This window comes from Protopterus annectens, chromosome 9.part0, assembly GCF_019279795.1.
Source record: "Protopterus annectens isolate FY-2018-M chromosome 9.part0, PAN1.0, whole genome shotgun sequence".
NCBI lineage: Eukaryota > Metazoa > Chordata > Ceratodontiformes > Protopteridae > Protopterus > Protopterus annectens.
In genome coordinates this window covers 398,741,991-398,760,086 of record NC_056743.1, presented here as the reverse complement: position 1 = coordinate 398,760,086, position 18,096 = coordinate 398,741,991, and positions in this window count along the sequence as shown.

Here is an 18,096-nt window from a genome sequence, read left to right as displayed (position 1 = left end):
GATGGAGTAGAAACTCTAGGGGAATCATAATCAGAAGAAACTGTGGAGTACCAGCAACCTGCAGGGGTGTACCATCAGTCTACTGGAGCGTACCAGAAGCCTACTGGAGTGTATCCACAATCTTGTGGGGAGTATCATCAGTCTACAGGAGAGTACCAAAAACCTACTGGGGTGTACAGCAGTCTACTGCGGAGCACAAGAAGCCTACTAGTGAGTGTTATCAGTCTACTGGGGATACTAGAACTCTACTGGGGATTAGAGAATGGGCAAACTGTACATCAACGCCCTGATTGGAGAATGAATGTTCTCCAGCAGGGTAATAATGTACAAGTAATGTCCACTGAAAAATGAGTCCGCTGCTTCGTGGCAGCATATCAAGCTGCCATGGAGCTCTGACAGAAAAAAAAACTAACGGCCACCATTATTTTATGCTCTCTAAGCTGTGCTTTAGCTGTTTAGTGAGTGTAAAATAAAAAAGAAAAAAGTAAAATAAAAAAGTGTGTTTGTTTGCGTGTGAGTGTATGCGTGTATAAGACTAAGAGAGAGATTGAGCTATTATTTTACACTCACTAATCAGTGTTTTTGCTGTATAGCAAGTGTAAAACATAAATGAAACAGGAAAAAGTGTGTGTGTGTGAGTGTGTGAATGCTTGCACTAAAGCAGAAGACACTGTGTGTGTATATAAATAGAGTGTGAGAGTGATTTGAGTTTTCCTTTGGCAGCAGCAGCATCAGAGATTTCTGTACCTCTCGACCAAATCTCTTAGGACAAGAAATATAGACAGAGGCACAGATAATGGGGAACAAAGGACCAAAAATAGGGACGGATTTTAAATATTGCTGTTATAAACTTAGAAAGTTGCTAGAATAACAGGGGTTTTGTTAGCATACATTTTCCTGAAGCAGGGGTGTGTGTGTTTGAGAAGTGAGTGAGTGAGTGAGTGAGTGAGTGAGTGAGTGAGTGAGTGAGTGAGTGAGTGAGTGAGTGAGTGAGATGATTTCTGGCAGCAACAAAGAAGTTTGCATACCTCTGGCCCGTTCAGCTGAAGAAATCTGGATAAATCCTGAAATAAAGGTGGAACAAAGGCTGTAAAATAGAAACAAAATTTAATTATTGTTCTTATAAAATTACAAATTTGCTTAAGTAAAGGATTTTTGTTGGTATGAATTTTGTGAAAGAAATACAAGTCTGAAACTCAAATGTGTGTCATTATTTAGTAACTCCACTCTCCAGTGACTGCCAATGAACCAAACGATTTAGGAGTAAGGGACAAAAAATAAATACCTGGTTACTTTTTTAAAGTATTATATTTTAGAAGTAAAATGCTTCCTCTAACACCATTAACATGTACTACATCAAGTTTGAAACATTAGGCGGAGGAACTATTTTGCATTAAAAAATAGCAATAAAAAATAAGTAAAACGCAAATTTACAGAGTCCATTCTCTAAGAGCAATAATGCCCTCCAGGTGTGTGTTAGTGTGTAATTAGTGCCCTTACAGGGGTGTAGACATAACACCTCCTGGGTGGGCGTTAACCACACATTAACACACACCATGTCGACCATTATTGCTTGTGTATGAGCAGCCTACTGTGGAGTACCAGCACTCAAGTGGGAATACGAGAAGCCTACTTGGGAGTACTAGCAGTCTACACTCTAATTTGTAGATAAATACCAGGAACCTAATTATGGATGTGTGAGATAGCCTGACCACAGCTGCCATACATGAGAACATGAGACTTAAATAGTGGATTGACAAACCTAGATCTGAAGTGCAAGCAAAAAATGTACCTGTTTTCATTTTTCACTGAGTTAAACTTTATTTTAGATTTTGTATTCTAGATGAACTAATAATACTGTTTCCAGTGCTGTATACTACATTAGTGTTTTTTGACAGGCATTGTTTAATAATTATGTAATTAATTGCACTTTTGTTCTATTCCTACACAGCCTGCTAGTACAAAATATTTTTTAACAAGCTACACCCCACAAAGTGAGCAGTGTTACTGTTTTTCTATGGTTATCACATGGAAAGAGGGAAATTATTTTTGTTTTGTATGCATACTGCTAAACCTTGCAAATCATGGAGAGAAAACTTTGGTGCAAACCAGTACAAATATAGGTTGATACATGAGAACTCTTCAGAAAGGTGATGGTACTGACAAATATGTAGTCAGTATCTAGGAAGAGATGCATCTGAGGATGACATTGAAGTACGCCATGTTCTTCAGTGAGAGAGATTCCACACCCAGGATAATTGGGTACAGTTTGACTGCGCTAAAATGCTATCACGGTCCACAGGGGAAACGCACTCAAGGCCTATATGGATATGGAAAGCACTGACTATATGGACTGTCAGAAGCTAAAAGAGGACTGAAACAAGTATACAGTTTCATAACTGCATATTTAATTCAAGTAAAACAGCAGCAGCTCAAAGGTTTAAAATATGTTTTATATCTATGGTAAGAACCAAAGTGAACAATAAAAATAAAACAAGGCAATTTTGCAGCCCTAAACAGCACACCCTTGGAATTTGAATAAGTGGGCATTTCAGAGTGCCCTGTGGAGTACAGATAAATTGGTTGTGCTAACTCAACAGAACAACCTAAGCATGTTAAGTGTGCAGCTGTTTGTAAACACTCAAAACTGTCAGTAACTAAAATAGTCTATTCCAGATATAAGAAAGGACACATTGTTAAAAATTGCTTAATCTGTTATAGAAGTGCTGGGCTCATCAAAAATGTGATTCCTAATCATTATGCTGACAATGGAAATTTACCAATGATGCTGTGACAGAGTAACTGCTAGAAGAGATGAAGCAACATATTGTCTATGCCACTAAATTGGTGTATGGGAATGAGTTCAAAGGGCAGATTATGTTCTGAAAGCATGGGCACACTTTTTACAGAACCTTGTTTCTGTAAACACAAATGACTATTTGTGGTCATGGGGAAATGGAGTATCCTATAACACATGTAGAAATTCATACTCTGTTGGGTAATGTACTTTATCTTACATCTTTGGTACACTATCTTTTGAACTATTGGTAATGACTGATCCCATGTGATATAGACTTCATAATTTTCTGTGATGCTTTGTGGCTCATGTTTCCAATGTTTTTCAGCTTCTTCATTATTATAATGTTTGCACAGTCCCCAGTGCAACAGTCTTGCCAGATTAGTATGGCATAACCAGCAACAAGGTGTGCAACCATTTCCAATTCTGTTTTACAAGACCCCCTTTTATCTATTTCTCCCACATGTTCAATGGACTTTGTAAACCAACATGTATATAGTCCACTATCTTGGGCCACCAATGTTAAAACCTTTCATCTTTTGGTTTCAATTTGCCTCACCTTAGCCATTCTTGCATTCAGTCCTGGTCAACATGAGGTTGTTCCAGGAGTTTTCTATACTTGCAACTATATTTTTGCATTGTCCACATTTCTTGCCTTCTCATCTGATCCTTCACCTTACATTCTTTCATTTTTTTTTTTTTTTTTTTTTTTTTTGGCACATTCAGTTGCTGCCTGATTTTTGTCTACTTCTGGTTTAATTTCAATTCCGGCTTGACGGTGATATGCTTCTGCTAGACTAAATAGGAAAGTCATCTTAGATTTATTATCCTCATGTTTCAAAACTTTCACTATGTTTGTGTCTTGTGAGGTCAGCAGATATGTATGCAATCCCATGATTGCAGAGCTATATATGTAATCAGTTTCAAGGAGCCTCATACCTCCTTCAGAATGGGAAATATATAATCTTGGTATGCACTGATTTTTAGGTTCATAAGTTGGTACTAGGCTATCGGCCCTAGGGCCTATGCAAGCCTAGTCATAACAATTCCCTGGCTATTTCTTCCCACACTGTTTACTTCCCTGGACCCCTGTCTAGCAGGGTGACTGCCGTGATCCCCGGGGTGAATTTCCTTTTTTCCCATCCAATCATCAAGGTTCCTTTTGAAGGGCCAAAGAGGTGCTCTGCTTGACATGTATGGGCAGTCTATTTCAGAGTCTGGGGAGTCTCTGGGTCAGGAACCTATCCCTCCAGCATGTTTTGTTTATTGTGATGACAAGGTTTAGATCCCTGGGGCGTGTGGCTCTGAGGGATTGGGATTTCTTTAAATGTAGCATGTCCAGCAGCTCTGGGTTTGACATGGTCTTGTATGTTAAGCAGAGATTGCCTCTGAGTAGCATAGGGCATCTGTTTTAGGCCTGTGATTCTTTTAGTGAGGTATTTTTGCGGCCTTTCCAGTTGTTGCAGATGTCTTGAGAGGTACATACCAAACAGGACGTTGTATTCTATAATGGGTCTAATGTGGGATGAGTACAGTGGGACAATGACCTCCTTTTTTCTGGATGAAAAGCCCTTAGTGATGAGGTGTGCCACATAGAAGGATTTCCTGACTGATGTGGCGATGTGGTTATCGAAGGTGAGACCACTGTCCACCTGTGTCCCTAAGTCTCTTATCACACTTTCAGTGTTTAGTGTATTGCCACCTATGTGGTAATTCACGTGTACATGTTTTTTCCCAAAGGGGATAACTATACTTTTCTTGGCATTGAGCTTGAGCCCATGGCTCTGGCACTAAGCATCTGTTTCTGTAAGGCCTTTTTGTAGAGTATCCACATCATTTGGGGATTCAGTAATGGCTCCCAGTTTGCAGTTATCTGCGAACTTTGTTAGCCAGAGTCCCTTAGTGTTGGCATGTACTTCAGAGAAGTAGATGCCAAACAAGAGTGGTCCCAGGACTGAACCCTGAGGTACTCCAATTTCACTTGTCTGGAGCTGGATTTAGAGTCGGCTACTTTTACAGTGTGGATTCTATCAGTAAGCCAGTTGGCAACCCATTGAGTGATGTAGGGATTAATGCCCAGCTTAGTAAGTCTGTCTATGATTCCAGAGTGAGGGATGGTGTCAAAGGCCTTGGCAAGGTCCAGATAGGCTGTGTGGACCACCTTACCCTCATCCATGGCTCTGGAAACTGATTTGAAGAAGTCAGTGAGGTTCAGGAGACAAGATCGGCCCTTCACGAATGCAAACTGGGTGGGGTCCGGTGTTTGAAGGTTGCCAATGTCTTTGTTTATAAGTTCCATGATAATATGTTCCATGGCCTTGAAGATCAGGCTTGTAAGACTGATGGGGCGGTAGTTCCCAGGATCCAAGGTGGATCTCCCCTTGTGGAGTGGGATAACTGTAGCTGTGCGCCACTCAGTGGACACGAAGCCTGAGGTAAGCCTATGATTAAACGTGACACTTAGATGAGGTGCCAGTTCATTTTTTAGTTCATGTAATACACAGCCCGGGATATCATTTGGTCCCATGGATGCTGTATTCTTAGCTTTGGAGAGTGCGTTTTTTTACCTGTGTGGCCGTTATTACCAGAATGGGCAATATTCCGGTATTGAGATGGGCCGTTTAGGGGGTGAGAGGGAGGTGGAGTTGGCACTGAATTGGTCTGCCAGGATATTGGCAATATCCTTGGGATCAGTATATTTAATGCCATTCTGTTGTAGCTCAAGGCAGATCTGAGCATTGCCATTTAGATTCTTGACATAGTTATAGAATGCCTTGTGGTTGTCTTTGGAATCTTTGGCAATTTTATTTTCATAACTCGCTTTGGAGGATTTTTATGAGGGATCTCAGCTTCTTACTGAGGCTGGTAATGGAGTTTTTTTGCATCCTGGGATTTTCCTCTCTTCTGCAACAGTTTCTTCCTTTTGTTGTAAAGTTTGTTTATGGCAGAGGACCACCAGATTGACTTCCTTTTTTTGGAGGAGAGCATTTTGGTTCTATTTGGGATGGCATGATTCATGCATGAGTGGATGTGCTCGTACAGTGCCTTAGTGTAGGATTCAGCAGTTGAATTTTCAGTTCCCGTCTGCATGGATGTCATGATGTTTGTCACTTATGACTTGAGTAGCATGAAGTTGGCTTTGGAGAAGTTTTTTTATGGAGGTTTTCTTACTGGGGGGTGGGGTGGGATGTGGATGTTAAGGGTGATTAGCTTATGGTCAGACCTGACCAACGAGGGTTGACCATAGGTGTGGAGCATCGATTTCCCATGTTGGTAATGACCAAGTCTAGGATATTGGAGCCTCTGGTGGGACTATGGATTAGGTGATCCAGGGCATTGGAATTTATGAATTCCAAGAACCGTTGGGCAAAGTTGTTGGTACACGAGTAGTTTTCCCAGTTAATGGCAGGGTAGTTGAAATCACCCAGTATTAGGGTGTTTGGTTGTATCTTAATATTTTCCAGTATGTTTAGAAAGGTGTATTGAGAATCTTGGGGCATGGTGGGGGATCTGTAGCAAGCTACAATTTGGATTGCAGTCTTACCTAGTGTTAGTTGCACCTGGAGAATTTCAGATGCATTGTGTTGGGCAACTATCCTGGTGGTGTGAATATCCTTGGTGAATATGGACACTCCTCCACCTTTAGTGTTTCAGTTCTGGTTTGGTGGTCGAAAAGTGTGGTAAGAGTTGTAGCCTGGTATGGCAGGGGTGCTCTCTGGAGCCTTGAACCAGGTGTCAGTTACTGCACAGACATCAATGTTCTCCATTTTTAGGAGTGCCTCGAGAGAGTGCATTTTGAGGTTTAGACTTCTAGCATTGAGTAGCATTACCTTCAGATTTTGCATGCTTTACCTGTTACGGTGGTGATTTTGTCCTTTGAACTTTGCCTAAAAAAGGCACTATAGGGGTGGCAAGAGCCTTAGCCAGTAAACTGAATCCCAGGGATGACAGGTGCAGACTATCTATGGCAAAGCATCATGGTCTGTCTATCATTTCATCCCAGGCAGACAGATACTGGATCCCCTTTGAATGACACCAGAAGCTTAGCCAATTGCTGAAGTCAATCATTTTGTCCTTATATTGTGGTATCATTCTGGGTGAAGGCAGGATGCTACTCAGGGCTAGGGTCACACCTGCCTGGGCCACATGATCTGAGAGCTCTTCCATGTCTCTTTTCATGTAGTCCAGGGAAGTACGTCTCAAGTCATTCACTCCAACATGGACAATGACAGTCATATTTGTACTTGTTGTGGAGTGACTTGAGTGCATGCATTATGTGGCAGATCCTGGCACCCGACAGGCATCTGACTGTAATTTTCTTCTTGTTCAGCCTGGTGAGTGGGACATCAGTGTGCCTGACTATAGAGTCACCTATGACTAAAGTGTTAGGTACGTTGTCTTGCCTTAGGAGCTGTTGCTGGGTGGCAAACTGGTGCTGTGAGCTATGTGACACTGGTCGTGATTGGTGTTTGTTTGCATTTCAGCTTCGGAGGTCCTTGTTGCTTGGGCAGGTTACACTTAAGGGCCTCCGCATATATGGATTTAATGGTGCTATGTGTAGGTGTTATTGGTGTGGGTTTAGAAGGGCTATGTGGTTTTTCAGGTGTAGTGCTGTGTTAACCTTCTCCTCTTGACTGTCTAGCGCAATCTTGGGTGGAGAGAGCTTTGCTTCCAGTTTGGCTATGTAAGTGCATCTCTCACAGGTTGTAGTGTTGGGTGATAGGAGGGGAGGGTTGTCTGTGTACATGAGGCAACTGCTGCATTGCCCCAGTATGCCCAGATTCACCAGGTGGACATGAGAATTCACCGGAAGCTGACCCTTGAACATGCCTGGTTTGGTGCTTTTTTTTGTAAAGTACAGGAGCTGTTTTCCCTTGCCTTAGCAAGGTACTTTGCAATTATAGGCTGTTTAGTGCCTACGATTAATTTCTCCTTATTAACAAGGAGAGTTGAGTGCTTGTATCAGTTTAAGGCTTCCTAGTGCTTTCCAGCAGGTATTAGAGCAAATGCTAGTCACAGGGATGCTTAAAGGTAAGATGAAAAAAATGGTTTATCCTAAACACTGCAGTGTGCACTAGATAAGTTAGTTGTGAAAGTAGGTAACTTGAGTTTTACTTGTCTAAAAAGTTAAGTTTTAGTGGAGAGTCACTATTTTTAAAACAGCAAGATAGATAAGAGTGCTAACAAATGTATAAGATACAGAAATACCTCACTAAAAGAATTACAGGCCTAAAGCAGATGCCCTATGCTGACTGCCTTAAAAACTCTGTCGCATATCGTCTGCTCAGAGGCGATCTCTGCTTAACATACAAGGCCATGTCAAACCCAGAGCTGTTGAGCATGCTACACTTAAAGAAATCCCAATCCTTCAGAGCCACACGCTCCAGGGATCTAAACCTTGTTATCACAATAAACAAAACATGCTGGAGGGATAGGTTCCTCACCCAAAGACTCCCCAGACTCTGGAATAGACTGCCCATGCATGTCAAGCAGAGCACCTCTTTGGCCCTCTTCAAAAGGAACCTTGACGATTGGATGGGAGAAAGGAAATTCAGCCCAGGGATCACGTCAGTCGCCGTGCTAGACAAGGGTCCAGGGAAGTAAATAGTGTGGGAAGAAATAGCCAGGGAATCGTTATGGCTAGGCTTGTATAGGCCCTAGGGCTGATAGCTTAGTACAAACCTATGAACCTATTAGACTGTATCAGATGAAACTTAAGGTGATGCTGAAGAAGACCATTACTGATGCCTTTGTACTCGGTAATTTTTGCCCTTGTGCCTGTAAACCATCAGGTTTCTCCCCAGTCAGACAGAAAGCTGCTTTGTTTCATAGCTCAAGGACTATTAGCTGGAGCTGAGGTAAGAGGTAGGTGTGTGTGTGTGTGTGTGTGTGTGTGTGTGTGTGTGTGTGTGTGTGTGTGTGTGTGTGTGTGTCTGTGTCTGTGTCTGTGTCTGTGTCTGTGTCTGTGTCTGTGTCTGTGTCTGTGTGTGTGTCTGTGGCCTCATTTAGACTGCCGTTGAGGGTGCTTTGTGCTCTTGCTGGTATCTCTGCCATGCAAGCATTTGAATGTCCTAACTCCACCCCCTGGCAGGGATGACTGGTAATCTATATCACTGCAGAGGCTCACAATGCCTTTCCTATGTAGGTGCATGGTTCTGCATGCCTGCTATGAAGAGTGCCACACATTGATAACTTGGTGAGCCAAATGCTTGCCCCCAGGGCATCTTACATGAATCCCAGCCACAACTCCAAGAGACCTATGCAGTATGCAGCCACTCTCACCATGCACTCCTCTAGGATAGGCACACCCATTCTTCTTTGTTAGTGTCATCAAACACTCAAGCCACTAACTGTACTCTGCTTACCTGGCCCTTAGTGAGGGCTTTATCCCTCCACCTCACCTGTGCTAGTTATGGCCACGGTTACTTGCATTCATCTTTATCGCTTGAGACACTGGATGTTTATGTTCTTAGTTTTACAGACAGACATCATTTTTCATATTATATTTCTGAAAATATTACAGAAAGTAAACTCCCAGAAAACCATTGCTTGTTTATTGTATGAAATCTCAAGTATGGCAAAACAGAAGTGTGCAGAACATGAGTAGTACACGTGGCTGTAATTCCCACAGTATGAAAGTCTCCCAACAGTTGGGAAGCCCATTTATATAAATCCCCATCCATGGACTGCCATAACTATGTAGTGCAAGGAACCTCACTGCCTAGAAGCACACAGTGAAGCTTGTAAGTGGCAAGGGGGTCTGTGAATTGGGACAGTTTTATGAAATATGCAAGTTTGCATACTTCACAAGATGTCTGTGAATACAGACCTTTGTGCTTTACTGTAAAGTTTCAAGATATGAAAAGCTTTTTTTCTGGAAATGTGTAACTCTAGATTTTTGCATAATAATGCATTGCTGTTTCTATGTAAAGCTTTTTAATGTGTTGAATCCAGACATTGTAAAAAAAGTTGTTACTGAACAAAATTGGTCTTTATAATTTACATTTACTGTTCCCAATATATAATTTTGTGGCTTGTACGTTTTTAACTTAATCTTTCACAAAATGCTGGTAAACTAGGAAGCATTTAGGATGCTAGAGGTGTGACATTTGCTAGTTGTGAAAAAGTTATTTAGAGGTTGTCCTTTGAAACTGTGTGTGTGTGTGTGTGTGTGTGTGTGTGTGTGTGTGTGTGTGTGTGTGTGTGTGTTTATGTGTGTGCTGTGAGAGGTGCAGAAGTTTAAATATGCTGTGGTGATTTAGTTTATTTGTTGTAAGTTAAACCTTTTTATTCAGTAACTTGAATTTATGATTGTTTAAAAATAAGCTGCCTGTTGTACTCTTTGCTGTAGCCTGACCAAAGGTAAGATTCCACTTCATATGTGTGCTTCAAGTAATCCTGCAAGAAAGCAGCTGTCATATACATGGAAAATTTTGCATTACTCCAGGATCTATACATAACGAGTAATGCCTTGGTCATTTGCATCACTTTTAGATTATGAATAGCACAGTGTCATGATCCTTTTTTGAAAAGCACTACCCCATGGACAGTAATTAAGCAGCTTTACCTCAGGGTCCATATTCAATCAGCACTACCCTAGGGTAGTTTGTGACTAGCTCTACATCTACACCATTGCCAGATTTTGAGAAAAGCAATCTTAAAAGAAGTGTATTAACAGTGCAGTATCAGAAATAGTTTATGAGCAACACTGCCTAAGGGTCAGAGTATAAGCAGCATTGTCGCAGGTTCTGTATATAGCATCATCATCCAAGGTAACTATATAAATAGCACTTCCTCACGGTCAGTCATAATTTTAAAAGCAACACTCCTCTAGTGTTTGTATAAAAACAGCATTATATTAGCAGCACCATCCCCCAGGGTTAGTCTGAAATCAGGAGTCATGTAGAGTCAATTTGTAGATGTTACTGTTTCATGATTAGCAAACTATCTTGGGTCAATATAAAAGCAGTAGTATCCTTTGTTATTCTTCTAGGTACATAGGTAAGTACTAGGCTAGCTGCCCTTGCAGGACATTTTAAGCCTAGCCAATTCCCCTTTTTGTGTTTGAAATAACCTATACGATTTGTTTATAGACTGGCCTTACCCATCCCATGATCGATAATTATATATTACCCCTAATGAAAATTAGGATAATACCATACATAATTTGAGGGGACCCATGCATCGGATAAAGCATTTGGAGCTGCTTCTGTCCATTAGTAATACAGAGGGTGGTCCTGGGATAAATTCTGTTTCCCATCCATAGATCTGAGTTGCACTTGAATATGGACAGGAATTAACTTTCTTTTATGTGGATGAGGAGTCTGTTCCACAGCAGTGTTATCCAATGCAAGATATACCTGTCCCTTTTTTTTAATTTCTCAAAATCTTTTGGGTTTCTAATACCGTGACGGGAATGGACCCCATTCCTAAGCCAAAGTACGATTAAAGTTCATGAAATTAATATTGTTTCACTCTTTGATGTCAGCCAAAAGTGCTCTTCGCAGCATCCGCAATGTGCCCAGCACTGACTCCTGCAGTTCATACAGAGTTACATGTATTGGTAGCATATCTAAATAGGATTGTAGACTTTTTTTTTTTTAATAAAACCCGTTGCTCCTACTACTATTGGAACTATATGGGTATCTTTCTTCCACATTGCTCTCATTTCTACTTGGAGATCCTGATATTTTAGACCGTCTCTCTCTTTATGCAGGACACTGTAGTCAATGGGTGTGGCAATTTCAATGATTAATGCTACTTTTGTCTTCTTTTTCCTGGACTACTATATCCAGTTTTGTAGCATCTGTCTTTTGAACTGTTAGTAATGGATGATCCCATGTGATGTAGACTTCATTGTTTTCTATGATGCTTTGTGGCTCATGTTTCCAGTGTTTTATAGTCACTTCAGTACCATAATGTTTGCACAATCCCCAGTGCAACAGTCTTGCCACATTATTATGCCTTTCAGTATATAGTCCTTCTGCCATTAGTATGTCACAACCAGCAACGAGGTGTATGACTGTTTTTAATTCGGTTTTGCAAAACCTACATTTGTCTGTTTCTCCCACATGTTCAATGGACTTTGTAAACCAGCATGTACGTAGCCCACTATCTTGTGCTGCCAGTATTAACTTTTCATTTATTGCTTTGAATTCACCGCTCCTTAACCATTCCTGCATTCGTTCTTGATCAACATGAGGTTCTTCCAGAAGTTTTCTACACTTGGAAATATATTTATGCATTTTCCACATTTCTTGCCTTCTCATCTGATCCTTCACCTTATATTCTTTCTTTTGTTTTTTTGGCACATTCAGTTGCTGCCTATTTTTTATCTACTTCTGGTTTGATTTCCATTCCTGCTTGATGCTGATATGCTTCTGCTAGGTTAAGCAGGGAAGTCATCTTAGATTTATTCTCCTCATGTTTCACAACTTTCGCTATGTTTGGGTCTCGTGAGGTCAGCAGATACCTCTGGAGTCCCATGATTGCAGATCAATACATATACTCAATTTCAAGGAGGCCCATTCCTCCTTCAGAATGGGGAATATATAATCTTGGTACTAACCTATGAACCTATGAACCTATGGTATGCACTGATTTTTATAGATCATTTGGTGAGCATGAAGCATCCTTCTTGTTTTAATATCTAGTCTATCTAACACATTTTGGGGCCAATCAGTCACTCCAAAACTGCATGTTAGGACAGGAAGAGCAATTTGGTCTATAGCTTGGATTTAGTTCCTAGATGACAATGTTGTTTTCAGGATTAATTTAAGTCTTCTAAAGTACTCCTTACTAAGTTTTACTTGCATTTGTTCATGTTGTATTGCCGATCCTTCAGCAATTCCCAAGTATTTATGCATTCCCTCTTGCTTACGTTTTTTTATATCACATTCTTGTCCCAAATTGATGTTTTCCTGATGCTGGCGTTTTCCTGCTTTATAGGTTGATTTTGCACATTTATCAAGGCCAAATGACATTCTAATATCATCTGAAAAAGTTTTGACAACCTGCAGCTGTGCTTTCAGTTCCTATTGACAAAGAGAAGAGGAGAAATCTTAGACTGTTGTTTTCTAGAGGCCAAATTACAGTCATGCCTAAGCTGTTAAGTAGACAGCTTAATGGGTTAAGGGCAAGGCAGAATAGCAACGGTGACAGAGAGTCACCCCAGAATATCTCCCTTTGAATTTTTATCCTTGGAATAATAATTTGTCCTTTATCATGGCTTAATTGCAAAGTGGTCTGCTACTGTTTCACAGACACTGTAACGTAGTCGATCAGTGTATGGTGTGTCTTATACATTTTTAAGCACTCTGTTATCCATGAGTGTGGGGTACTATCAAATGCTTTTTTGTAGTCAGTCTTCCCCTTTTTACAATTCTCCACTATGACTTTAACAACAAATAATCCTTTGTTCCATATGACTTCCTTTTATTGCCTTTTTGTTTTGCTGCCATAATCATTTTTTTTTCTAAATGAGTATAAACTCGGTTGGCATCAATTCCTGTGTATAGTCCCTGTATACTGTTCTGTTGACTTTGCAGAAGAGGTTTAGATATGTAGACAGATTATTTCTAATGCCATTTGACTTGCTGATGTGCAGTAAATTTATCATAATGGGTTGGTGGATGCCTTGTATGCCAAACACAGGTCACCTCTTAGCATTCTGTAGGATACAGACTATAATGACAGGGCTTTGGGTTAGTATATGTAGGACATGTTGTTTAGGCCTTGTGTCTTTTTAGTAAGGTATCTCTGTGGGCATTCTAGCTGTTGCATGTGTTTTGATAGATATATACCTAAGGTAGCATTATATTCAATGACTGACCTAAAGAGGGTTGAGTAAGGGGTACAATTACATCCCTAGATCTAGACACAATCCCTTTGTTTACAAGCTGTGCAATATTGAAGGACTTTCTTACAATAATAAGCACAAAGGTTAGGTCACTGTCCACATAGGTTCCTAAATCCTGAACAACCTAGTCATTTTTTAGGGATGAGTTGTCAGTGTGGTAGTTCCCTGGGGTAGATGACTTCTCAAGGCGTACCATAATGCATTTTTTGGCATGTAGTTTAAGTCCATGATTTTGGCACCAGTTAGTTGAGACAACCTTCCTGCAGGATGGCTGTCATCTGGGGACTCATTCACTGCTCCTAACTTTCAGTCACCTAAAAACCTAGTCAGCCAGATCCCTTTGATATTGGCTTTTACTTCAGAAAAGTCGATGCCAAACAGGAGAGGTCCCAGCACATAACTCTATGCAGCACTTCTCCGGTGTTAGTATAAAAACATTAATTTAATGTATTTACCGTGTGCAGAACATTGCCTCACTGTCAGTGTAAAAGGAGGAATACCTTAGGGTCACTTTACAAACACCACTGTTCCAGATTCAGTAATGCCTCACTGTCAGTATAACATGGTAATAAAAGAGGGTCAGTATATAAACAGTAATGTAAGATTAGCATATGGGCAGCACAGTTCATTTACACCTTGTACTACTACTGCAGTCTAATAGTTACTCATCTTGAAAAATCTACCAGGAAACAGTGGTCTACACATGTCATGTTCTTAAATTTAATGTCCTGCCCACATTATACAGCTCTATTTATCTCACACCCCATCTTTCAGAAAATGTGTCCAAAACATAGTGAGAAAATCTTCTCTAGCCAAAGAGTTTCTTTTTGAGTATGTGCACTATCATTATGATGTAGTACTTACTGAGCATGTGCACTATAATTTTCGTTATAGCGCCAAATAAGCATGTACATGCACTCAGTGTGGTATAATACTGTGTGTATATAAAATGACACTACTGTTTTGCAGTAGTACTAAGTGAGCATATGCCCTTGAAGTACTAGGTAGTATGAGTATGTGCAGTATTACTTTGTTGAAGCACTGACTCATCATGTGCAATACATTTGTGCTGTAGCAGTGAGTGAGCTGAGGCTGTATCACTATGACTGAGCATATACACTGTTATTGTGCTATAGGACTGAATGTGTATGTGGAGTCTGCTGCAGTACTGAATGATCATATGCACTAACAGTATGCTGTAATACTGAGCAAATGCAGTCACTGCACTGTAAAACTGAAGGAACTTGTGCACAATCCCTGTGCTGTAGACTGAAGTGATTATGTGCATTTTCAGTATGCTGTAGTTTACAGTGAGCATGTCCCTTAGTATGTGCTGTAGAACTGAGTGACCATGTGCAGTACTCGCAGAGCTATAGCTAAGATTGTTGGTGCTGTGGACAGTGCCACAAATTTGGAGAGCCCCTCCCCAGTTTAATGATGAAAAAAAATGTTTTCAACATCTGAGTTGAAGCCCCTCCAAAAATGTTTACAGCTACACTTCACTGCAGGAGACAAAACAGATCTTCCCACTAGGCAAAGAAGCTTCTTGCTTCAGCTTCTAATATATAACACTGACTGCCTTATATTTTAGCAGCCATGATTCCTGATCATGCTTGGTTAAATCTTTGCTGGTCATGCTTTTACAGACTGATCAGCCCATCAAGTACAGTACTGATTATGCTCTCTAACAACTTGCTATATGGATGGCTTCCCCCTTTTGAACACTGGTAGCTATGCCACAGAGTAAGCATGTGCACTATTAATATGCTGTAGTAGACATTGGACATGTGCAGCATCATTATTCTGTAGAATAGACTGGACATGTGCAGTATTACCATGCTGTAATACCATGTAAGCAACTCTTTGCTGTAGTACAGAGTGAGCATGAACAGTATTGGTGTACTGTAGTACAGAATGAGCATGTGTGTTATCAGTATGCTGTAGTATAGCCTGGACATGTTCAGTGTCATGCTTTAGTAATGAGTGAGTACGTGGAGTTCTGGTGAGCTGTTATACAGAATAAGCATGTGCATTATTAGTATGACACAATATAGAGTGGGTACATGTACTATCATTGTGCTATAGTACAGGGGCAATATGTGTACTATCATTGTACTGCAGCACTGAGTATGTGTATTATCACATTGTTGTAGTACTGAGAGACACAGTATTATTGTTGCGCTGCAATGCAAAATAAGCATGCACACTGTCCATAATTCGTAGTGATTATCAGCACTACCACTGTGCTATAGTACAGAGCCCCACTGGCTATTTAGTATTGTTGCCAACGTCATCTATCATTGTGACTGCACTAAAGCATTAGCCCAGTACTGGTAGTATCCAGCACTGTAATGATTTTGTAATCAGGAAACTCAGGACTAAAGTTAACTATGCCCCATGGCCAAATAGGACAACAAAAGCCTTAATAAAAGCCAGAGACAATGCCTGGAAAAAACTAGAAAAAGAATAACACTACCCAAGACAGACAGAAATATCAAGAACTACGGAATAAGGCCAAAACCCAAACAAAAGTAGATAAAAAGAACTACATCTTAGACATCCAAAACAAGCACTGTAGAAACCCCCACAAGTTCTGCCAGGCCCATCAATACCCTTCTAAAACCGGGCAAAACCACCACCCCATCTCCCAAAAGCAATTCTGAGAATAATAGCATAGCTTCAGAATTCAACCATCACTTCACAGAATTTATCCAACTATCCAAAAAGAACACTAAAACCACCCCAACTGTAGAACAAACTAACATACCCACCTCCACACTCTCACCTGTACCAACCTCTTCGTTTAAAAAACTACTCTCTAAACTAAAACCCACCCACACTCTCAGCAGATGGTTTACCCACAAATTTTTCTAAAATTAGCAGCAGAATTACTAGCCTACCCTGTCTCAATTCTTATAAACTGCTCTATACAAGAAACCTACGTACCCCATCTATGGAAAGTGTCACGTATAATTCCCCTTCACAAAGGCGGAAACTCCTATGAACTATCAAACTACCGGCCAATTGCTATCTTGTCCCCCCTTTTCAAGCTTCTGGAGAAATATATTCACACCCAGGTAATGCACTTCTTATCCTCACATAACCTCCTCTCCCTCACACAGCATGGTTTTTGCCCAAACCATAGCACAACCACTGCTTTACTCTCCTTTACTAATCAGATTAACCATCTAAGAAACAACAAATTCGTCTCGGCCAAATTCCTAGATCTATCAAAAGCATTTCATATGGTCTCCCATAACCTACTCTTAGACACTCTGTCAACTTTATCCTTCACTCCCTCTACTATTTCATGGTTTAGAAATTCTCTCTTTGACAGAAAACAATCAGTTAAATGGCAAAATACACTATCACCTCTATTACCAACTACTGTAGGCATCCCACAAGGATCAATACTGGGTCCTCTACTATTCACCATTTTCACTAACAAACTACATACTTCCACCCTACATGCATCACTTGTACATTACGCAGACGACTCCACCCTAATCTGCTCAGCCCCATCCATAACCACTCTTCAAAAGCTTACCCAAGAATTCTTCTGCTCCGTGGAACAATGGATTACTGATCTCCAACTCATTCTAAACCCCAACAAGACCAAATTACTCCTTTTTACCCCCAATAAATCCAAATCAACACCTCCTACCTTTACTATCACCTCCAAAAACGGGACCACAATCTCCCCTCCCCTCACACTAAGCTGCTCGGTGTTGAAATAGATAATCTAAACTTTAATGTCCATAAGAAACTAGGAACCCTATACAAACACAAACAGTTCCTATCGGACCAAGCTAGATTCTCCTTAGCCTAAACCCACCTCTTGTCTACCCTAATGTATGCATCACCAATCCTAATTCATATCAGGAAGACAGACCTAAACAAACTAGAGTCATGTTACAATAAAATTGCAAAATTCGCTAACAGCTCCACTTTTAGAAGTCATCACTGTCTTGCCCTGAAACAACTACAGTGGTTAGAACTCCCTCAGCTAATTAGCTATCACCAATTAGTCCTCACCTTCAACATAATAAGGAACCCTCAGAAAACCCCAGCCCTAAACCAACTTCTAAACCAATATTCTGCAAATCGCCCTCTACGCTCATCAAACAAAACCCTGCTCTGCAGAACCAAAGCCAAAAACACTGTAGGGAAAAGTCTGTTCTCCCACACCATTGCTAGGGAATGGAATAACGTCCCCCAAAGTATCTCCTCTCCACCATCCATCTCACTTTTCAAGACGTCACTAAAGTCACACCTCTTGCAATAGTGGCTCTGTCCCTGTATCACATAAAATCTTTTCTGCTGTCCTCCTATCTTGCCACACCTCATCTCCTCACTGGTTACCTCAGCTATTCTGTAGTACTCAATTACTCCCTATCAGGAACTGCTATCCTACAAACTATTTCTCACACTATGACATATC